Here is an 8,539-nt window from a genome sequence, read left to right on the forward strand (position 1 = left end):
GTGCGAAACCCTCATCATTCCCCTTACGCTTTGGTTGCGCTGCATGCCCGCCCCGCTCCCCTCCCCAGGCGTAACGTAATTTATGAATGGCCCCAAAGAACATTCAGAATGGACTTGCTGAAACCACAGAAGAGCTTCGCTGGACCTCAACAATCCAAGCAGATGATAAAAGTGGGCCTACGATGTGTTATGCGATACTGTTTACTACATTGCACGTAAGATATCATAATACAAACAACACCATAAAAATAATATCTTCAATATTTGTCGAAGAAAATAAACACATAATCAATACTTGGACCAAATATTGCAGCACGCACTGCACCATTTGACTTTCTCGCTTATTGAAGACCAAAAAACTCGTTCTACTTACCCGACGGTCGAACGCTATCAGTTTTTCTTGCATTTTTTTTTTTGCACGCTAGACGCTCTAAATTGTATATTTGTGTTAAAACAAGATATAGGCAGCACATCACCAGCTTGTCCTGCAGAGAGAACGTCACGTTCTCACCATACATTTTGGAACATTATCCCCTGTCGATGTATCCATTACCAGAGAAATGTTGCTTGCATTGGACTTGCGCTACGTTGACTTCCGCCGCTTTCATCGCATCAAGCATCGTGCGAATATTGAGAATTACGCTGCAATTGTCATGGCAGCTGGCATGAAGAGGTGCTTCGAGTCATGCTTGACATGTCAAACATGACTCAAAGCACGGTGACACAACCGCAGCAAATAATGTTATTCAGCCCCAGCAATAATCAATGGTAAAAACTTTGGTGCATAACCAACCATAAACATCGAAATGCAGAATCGGCGCCACCGACTGATGACTGGGACGCAGGAGAATGAGAGGCGAACAGGGTTTGGAGAGGACAGAGACTCAAGAAGTGTTGAGTGTTCGTTCTTTCAATAAAACCTCTCAGAAATGATGGTCTCGTTCAGGATTATTGGCGGGCGCCTTACAAGTCTTCTCGGCGCCGCCACCTGTCGTAAGGTGCCTTAATTGGCATGTGATGAGCGAATGAATAAGTAGTTAAGCATAAGTGATCCGGTATGGAACGTTAGGACACATGGGTACTTGGTGAAATGGAAAAATCCTAATTGACACCGACGAAAACGTGTAAAGCTTTAAGGAACTGGGCTTTGTTGCAGCCCCTTCACTTTGCACGTATTTTGTCAGTGTTTTTGTTTTTGTTTTTGTCAGTTTTTGTTTTTGTTTTTGTTTTTGTCAGTCATAACAGCCAGTCATACAGCCAACTTCAAAAGATCGTGGAAATATGGATCACTGTCAGAAGACTGCGCCATTCACGGGTAGGCGTCGTTCCAGGTGCTCCGTGGTTGACATGTCAATGTATTCAGCAATCCATGTACCATGTGCATCAGTGGGGTGCTCCATGACATCATCAATGAGTAGCGTCAGAACGCAGGCAGTTTAAAATGCCTCTCGAAGACGAGGTGTGCTCCAATTGTCCAATACTACACTACGAGCCATTTTGTTTTATTATCAATTTGAGAATAGCCCGCGTATGGAAAGCGGAGTAAATTTGAGCAGAATGTTATAGAATATAACTATCATCAAACCTCATACATGTCATGTAGAAAATACGGCATACATATACACACACATATATGTATATATATATATATATATATATATATATATATATATATATATATATATATGAAGAAATGAGTGAATGAGTCATCGCAAACCACACAAATTTTACATCACAAAATACGGAACAAGGCGTACAAATTACGCCTTCGATTTTACAAATGACCTACCTGTGTTGGCACCCCAAAGAGATGGGCAACGTCGCGTAAGCTGAGACTGCAGAGCGTACGCGAAAGCTCTAGACAGCATTTGTGTTCCAGACAGCACAATTCTATGTTTAGTGAATATGCTCCTCATTGCATTATGTTTGATAATGTCATTGCATCTTGCACAACATTGATTGAGAGCCAGTTGACGGCCATTATATCTGGAAATCTTGCTCACGAACGCCAGATATGAACGCCTCGATAGTCATATTTTTATTGGTCTTGATCGCTTCATGGCTTATGGAATGGCAGAATTTGAATGACTTATTATGATGTCACGAATGCCGAAGTGACTTTGAAACACTCTCCCCAAAGTACTCTCCCCGAAATACTCTCCCCCATTTTCGCGAGCGTTTAGCTCAGAAACTAGACGGGCTTAGATCATAAGAAGGTAGGATTGTGAACAGCACCGAAAGGTCTTCAATATGGTTATTTCAGTGCAAAACCCCGCATACATGCTCCAACCCTTTCCATGAGCAAAATGCGCGCCAATAAACCGGCGTGCCGCTCTCCACCGCGGCGTGCCGGCCGGCAGAGACCGGGACGTCTCAGAGCCTGCCCCGCACCGTGGCAGCTCCAGCGAGGGGCCGGGGGCGCGGCCAGCCATCCATTGTACTCTGTAATCGGTGCACCGCGCGACGATCCGCCCGTAATGGAGTCATAACTCGTGTGTGGTTAGCCGGCCGGCTGCGGCGGCCAGGTGGTCGGCCCCCGGACCCCCCGGCCCGCTCCCTGCCCTCTGCCCGGCCGCTAGCGCCGTTTTTATTGAAACCCTGACAGCGAGATTGGGTGCGGCGCTTCGTTCTTGTTTGAAGCGCTGGACGGGTGGGCGAGCGCGGTTGTGGCATACGATTAACGCCGGCGCAAGCCTGGGTACACAAAGTGGCGGCCGCGTAATTGGGCGGTAAAGGGAGGATTAGCCGTTGAATGTCGGGAAACAAGAGGGAGTCTCGCAACAATGCTGCACCTCAGCTAAGTACGGCGGATTGTTGCCGCGCGAGAGGAAACGATTGTGCGGTTTTCCGCGCACCACAAGGGTGGTCCTCCGGGTTATTAAAAGATGAAGGTCGAGTGAGGTAATTCGCGATCCTCTGAAGGTCATCCAGCTCTCTCAACCACAATAAAAAACACGCTTTAAGCCGCCTTTTCTTTTCAAAATCAGATACTTGAACTCACCACAATTCCGCAAATTGGTACACAAATTGTTTTGCTAAACCTCGGTGCAAAACCTGCCTCACCCTGGTGGCAAATGTTGGTGGAAATTATAAATAAATCACGCCCCTACAAATGCAGGGGCAACAACCTACGTTCCTGCAGGTTAAATGGTAAAATCCCCATGGGCCAAGTCACCCAATGAGCATCGACGCCAGCTTCCTGTGGAATTCTGCAGTGCAGGTGACATATCATTGCTCACGTTGAATAAAAATTATCTTCCCACTGTGTCATAGTAAGGTGTTGCAGTACATGCGTCTCGCTATTGTTGCTTCGTATTACAAACCAGCGGTGGAGCCACAAATTTTGCTTGGGGGGGGGGGGGCGGGAGCACCGTCGAGCCTAGGTCAGGGTGGATCCAGAGCGATCGCGAAGGTGTACCGAATTATTGGGATCGCTACAGCGGAGGAATTGTGCGTGGTCTGCGCAAAGGATTATTTTGGCTGTTGTAACAATGCCGAGTCTCAGGTAACAATAATAGAAAATAGCGATTCTAACGTCGCACTCTCCTGAACCTCATCAGCTATTTGGACGGCCTTGGACGAACCGGCGGTTATTAGACAGCCGCCGTGTCCGCGGTCCGCGCTGCTGATAGGGTAGCTAACAGCATCAAGGACGGCATGAATCCACAGATCGGCAGAGCCGGAAATGGCCGGACCGGCTACTGGTCGGCTTACACTATGTGCTTCAGACACATTGCTAGTGATCAGCCATGGTACACCGTGGCACCTGTACGGATAAAAGGTAATAAGTTAATAACCACCCATCAAACTGCTGTTGGTTAGCTAGAAATCATTTTTTCTGTGGGATGTTTCGCTAAGCGGCACGTTGACATCAATGTGGAATTGAAGCTCCATTTATGGGAGTATTGCAGTGGGAGGTCGCAATTTTAGTAAACGTCTTTTTGTATTTCGTTGGTGTCCAGCCCTTTTAGTCCGTGTGACATGGCAAACTATAAAACCCGGTTCAGTCCAAATTCGTGTGATGCCCAAATGTTTTGCAGCGGCCCAATCCGCCATCCGTGGATTGATTCAATCCGCGAGGTGTTCTTAATGCAGTGCGAGCATGCACTCTGCCCCCGCTGCCCCCCCCCCCCCCCCCTCCCCCTGTGACGCCGCTCTCATAACAAACAACGCATGATTAGAACCGCGTAAAGCAAACATTGCGATGGACATGGAACCGAACACAACCACTACAACGAAGTCGGCACAGGGTATCCAACAAACGCTCTCACGCTCCCGCCTGGTGCACTTCTTTCGTGACGATCAGCACAAGCGGAAAGCAGACGGGCACTTAAAACGACGAACGGCCAGGCGGGCGGGCGGGCATGGGAGCGGGACAGAAAGCCGATTACCGGAGCCCACGGCTGACCCGGGAGACGCAGGTCGGTCTCACGTTTCGGCCACGGTGCCGGGCCAGGCGTGTCGTGGCCGGCCGCGGGTCCGGATCATCTGGATCACCCCTGTAACCGTAGCCGCCAGAGCTGGGCAGCCGCGGCCCTCCGCAGTCCGGACGCTGACCGAGAGTGACGCCCGAGTGCGAGACTGTCCACGCGGAAATGATTGGCATGCGAGCGGGAGTGGTTTGAATGGGTTAAAGGCCGAGGGGCCGGCAGAGACTGGTGAGATATGTCAGAGGCCCGCTGTTATTCGTTTGGACCGTGTTTACTTTTGGTAGCCACGGTGAGTGGCTATCGTCGATCTAAGCGTCTTGCCCTCTTTGATCCTTCTCAGTTGGCCTTCTCCATCGCCGTGACACCCGCACGTTAACTCGTAAAGTGGTCCCACGCGCAATTGGTCAAGTTCTGCCAGGATCCTCAGCCCACAGATGCCGGTGCCAGACCCGCTGTTGACGGCGCATACTACCAAAAATACGCTTTCCTAAACACTCTGCCCTGTCTGAGGCGCCGCGTCGGCCGCACTTGGCCGGCACCGAGCCACCGGCGCCGGGTGCCGGGCGCGGTGGCGAACGGCGCGCCGGCGGGGCCTGCCCTCGGCGGCAGCACATGGCCAGCACCAGGCCACCGGCCACCGCGCGTGGCAGGCACCAGGCCGGCGGCGCCAGGCCCGGCCAGAAGCGGCGTGCCGGTCGGGCCTACCCACAGCCGCCGCACGTAGCAGGCACCAGGCCGTCGGCGCCAGGCCCGGTCAGGAGCGGCGCGCCGGTCGGGCCTGCTCGCGGCGGCCGCACGTGGCTGGCACCAGGCCGCCGGCGCTGGGTTCGGTCAGGAGCGGCGCGTCAGCCGCACGTGGCAGGCACCAGGCCGCCGGCGCCGGGCGCGGTCAGGAGCGGCTCGCCGGCCGGGCCTGCCCGCGGTGCGCCAGCGGCCGACCTGTCCAGGGGCGGCACTATTAGAGGCCGGCCACGGACCACCCGGCAGCGGCGCCGATGGCGCCGGCAGATAGGCGGCGGGGGGCACGATCGCAGATTAAAGGGACGCCCGGCCCCAGGAATGCCGGCCGGCCGCCCAAAACAATGAGGGGGCGCATGCGTGGACAGGCGGGCGCGGGCTGGGCCCTAATCAGCGCTGGGATCGGCCCAGCGGCCGGCGGGCGCGGCGACGATGGCCGTCCCGTCACTCCGGAGGGGCGAGGACCCCGCGCGGCGACACCCGTCACTGCAGTGGCTGACCTTTACCGCTCAGAAGTTTGCCGCCTGCCGCCCGGCAAGTTGGGCGACAAAGGACGGCGGGCCTGCGCGCCTGGCCTTTCGGCGAAGCTAAACCGCCGCGTCGTGCCGCCGGGCTCGGGCTGACGACACCGTCGCTCCGACGCTGGGTGCGCTCGTTAGGTGCACCAGCTGACGGCAGATGATCACAAACATCTACCTGCAGACCGGAATGTCCCCTGAATAAATGCTCATGGCCATTCTTTCAAAACTGCTGTAGACTTCCCTTTTACAGATCGTCACGGCATAATCCTATGATAATCCTGTGAATCCTATAACCCTGTGATAATCCTATGGTCCTCACTTATAAGTGAACATCAGCGCACAAATCAATGCCGTTGGAAGTTTGGGTCAGCCTGTGATACGACAAAGAATATAGCAGCGCTGTAAAAATATCTAACTAGCTTAAGTTGTATTGACATTGACACCTCGATAAAAGCAAGAAAGGCCTGAAGCTCCTGGTTTTTTGGCGTTGTGAGTCAAGAGATCTTACGCTGTCAACTACTGACCTTGAATGCACCAAAAGGTACTGATTTACAGTACCATCTCGGTCACTGAAGGTCAATACTGTCAACAGAAGAACGTTGAGCTAATAAAGAGCGTCCCTTTGGAGGCCATCACAAAATATTGTAGTGAAATCGCAAGACGGGTCTTACTCGGGGTGTATGACGATAGAAAAGGCACCAGGGTCGGCGAAACCATAAAATAGGCGAATCATCACGAAATCGGAAGTGCATATTCCGACTAAGGCCATGAAACGCGCTATCTGTCTTCAAGCATGACTACCTTCACAACCACTAGCCGGTAGCCAATCATTTTTGAAAGGTCCAGTGAATTTTCTGCAATGTGTTCCGCTAAGTCTTAGTGCTAAGGAAATGGCTTCATTTCATGCAAAGACCTGATTTTGGATTACGCTGAATTGTGGTTACACAGCTGACCTGTTTTTTTTTTTTAAAATGGAAATGACTACGGCAATCTCAACACGGTTCACCCAAGATCAGCTTGTCACAAGGTGTATCAAAAAATTTGTTTGGCTCTGGTGTATAAAACCAAGGATCTCGTTGCCAAGGATCCTGTTGAGTTCGTCTCCTCTGATGTCGCCAAGATATGGTTAAACCAAACAACTACTTTTTCATTGAGAACAAAGTATTCAAGGAAAAAGATCAACAACAATTTCCATTCAAACGGTAGCATGAGCTCTCTTCTTGACGAAACTGGAAAACTGGTCTTGGAGTCTGAATTTGACACCCATAATCTAAACACGCATATATATATATATATATATATATATATATATATATATATATATATGGCTGGTTGACAAAATATAACAGACCCCAACGAATGGGATCAGCTAATCATTTGTTGGGGTTTGCAGCCTCTCTCTCGTTTTTCCGTGACATTCAGGGGTGAATTCAGCTTGCGATCTGAAATTTTCAGTGTTCCTAAAAACGCCCGGGACATAATTTGTAAGACAGCTCTGGCTATCAAAGAGAAGGCGAAAAGCTTAACAGAGGTACAACTTTGGTTCCTTTGGTACGTCTATTGTTAGTTTTGTTATTGCGTGATTGTTAGGGAATACAGTTAACTTATGAGCTTTAGCGCGCGTCAAATGATCATTGCAATGCAAATCGAATTTCGGGTCACGCTCAGTCATACCACAATGCCGCTACAAACTGACCTGTTGTGACACGATATCATGAAAACAGCTTTAGTTGTGCACGGTTTCAAATGTCTCCACCTTGGTGAAGCGTCACTTTTTAAGTCACGACTTATGTCATACTGACTCGAAGCCTGATGTCAACCAGGTCATGTCAAAACGATCCCACAAAATGCAACGCTAGATGTCGTTCTTGTCTGCAGAGTTGGTCACGTGCTCATGTATGTCGGTTTCGAAAAGCAGCTCCTCGTACGGTCGCGCTGGGTGTGTTACGCTTATGGCCGACTTATTTCTGTTGTAGTTCGTCCAAGCTCGGTCGATCAAGTGCAAAAGTTATTGGTTTCACGACGGTACAGAAGCAGTTTAGACGCAGTTTATCGACTGTTTTCAGGAATCGGCCCATGACAGTTACAGTGTGTTACAGTTACAGTGTGTTTCCTTGAGGCAGGGACGATATTTGATCTCTTGACCTGCATACTCTAAGATGCACAAATCCACGGCTTTTTTTTAGCTATGATTGATATCGTCATTTTACAAGTAACGTATATCTCCGTAGCTTGCATTTCACATATTGGTCTCTAAGAAATGCGAAGTTTGCAACGATGAGCAAGTATGGGGGCAACACCGTCGCAATGTTTCGATAGAACTACAGCTGATGTAGTATTGGGTTATCATATCAACGTACAGAAATATGTCGCGCGCTGCAGACATCCAGGTCTACTTATTCTTGGTCTATTTAGTCTAGTCGATCTATCAGATTAAATTTGCATGGGCGCGTCATTTAGAGCAGATTGTAAGTGACCGTGTCATCTGACCTGAACGATCACGTCGAAAACGACCCGTAGGTCGACAAGTCCGCAGTCCACAGCCGATCAACAAATGGGGGTGCTGGGCTCGCACGACCCAGGAGCATTCCTTGCCGTTTTTGTCAGCTTGATCAGCTGATTGTTTCCGAAGATACTCCGGGTTCCGGAAATAGCGCGCCAGATAAAGGAAGTTGGCAAGCGCCCAGTAGTTGGCCGGTTATTATTGTCTTAAGTGGACAAAAGATAGTCAGGCAGCGAAGCGCATTCCCACGGCGAATACATTCTTCTGCAGAGTTCAGCGCCACCTCAGTATCAATTAGTTCAGCCGTAAAAACTTAACAGCATGACAGTATAAAGCACTTTGTCCAC

Source organism: Pollicipes pollicipes, unplaced genomic scaffold (genome assembly GCF_011947565.3).
Source record: "Pollicipes pollicipes isolate AB1234 unplaced genomic scaffold, Ppol_2.1 Scaffold_3087;HRSCAF=3621_pilon_pilon_pilon, whole genome shotgun sequence".
Lineage (NCBI taxonomy): Eukaryota > Metazoa > Arthropoda > Thecostraca > Pollicipedomorpha > Pollicipedidae > Pollicipes > Pollicipes pollicipes.